General features: G+C 30.8%; 1 protein-coding gene across 1 annotated transcript in view; it reads right to left on the reverse strand.

Annotated features, from left to right (window-relative positions):
• Positions 1–1,223, reverse strand: part of LOC108750669 (doublesex- and mab-3-related transcription factor 1A-like) — a 65,177-nt gene that overhangs the window by 53,552 nt on the left and 10,402 nt on the right. The gene's annotated exons all lie outside the window — the stretch shown is intronic.

Genomic DNA, 1,223 nt, shown 5'->3' on the forward strand with positions numbered 1-1,223 from the left:
AAACTGTTCTTTTCTGCGATTACAAATTATAATTTTTGAAATGTCAATATAGACATAGATAATCGTCAAGTGGTAGTTGCCGCGGTTGCAATTGTTAATCTAATCTAGAAGCGTTTTGTGTTTTTGTGCCTTCGTATTAAACACGTTTTGCCTCGCACATGTAAACATTTTAAAATTAAATCATTAAATAATTAACATTTTGTTGTTGTGCTATGTTTTTTCATACGTCTACATCTACGTAATAAAAATAAAATATTTGGTTTTTATCGATATTCTGATAAACAACAGATATTTTTTCAATATGACTGATAGGAGTAAATTTGAACAAACCAAATCACGGGGCATCTTAGAACATTTCAATCGCGACTGTCGCGAGCTACGCGTGCTCCCATAAAGCCCATGGTACATGGATAAATATACATACAAAAACGTAAGACAGTAAGACGTAAGCAGTAAGGAAATCGTAACATTGGATTTGCTACTGGTTTACTTACAGTCTCTACTATGATTGGCCAATTTGCTTACGTTATTGCCTTACGTTTTTGTATGTGCCATAAGCTTCAGTCCTTCGCGACTCGTAGACACACATGATAAGATTACGTTTAATTGTTGATGAGCATCGGACACGATTTACATATTATTATAAGATTTATAACGTAAGCATAAGAATTTTCTATACTGCAGATTTGCAATTGCTTTTGACAATATAACAGGTACGAATACACAATTTTTAAAATATTTTTCCATATTTAATAGTTAGCCAAGTTATTACAGGACGCAGCTTGTAACCTATAACTTGTATACAATACCTACATGTATATAATAGAACTTGAAAATTATTTAACATGGTTTTTTAATCTCTCGAATTATCCGATATAGGGCGCTTTGCAGCAAGAAACGCAGATGATATAGTATAACACAGTGAATTCTTGTTATTTGCTAATATCAAATGAAGATGACATAATCTTTGTCATATTGTGTCGCTTGCTGGACAGAATCACTTATTATCGAGTTTTTGTGATAATAGCGTTACGTGCATTCCTACTGATTGAGATGCAAAATATTGAGAAATCGCATTATAAGTTTTTTATAAGAGGGGGTTATAAGAGTAAAGAGAGATAGTCTATTTAAAACTTAAATTTAGATAATTTAAGATCAGAGTTTATTATGTATTTTTAATTTTATTTTGATTATCATAATCATTAAAAGTTCTTAATTTTTGT

Source organism: Trachymyrmex septentrionalis, unplaced genomic scaffold, assembly GCF_001594115.1.
Source record: "Trachymyrmex septentrionalis isolate Tsep2-gDNA-1 unplaced genomic scaffold, Tsep1.0 scaffold37, whole genome shotgun sequence".
NCBI classification, from domain to species: Eukaryota; Metazoa; Arthropoda; class Insecta; order Hymenoptera; family Formicidae; genus Trachymyrmex; species Trachymyrmex septentrionalis.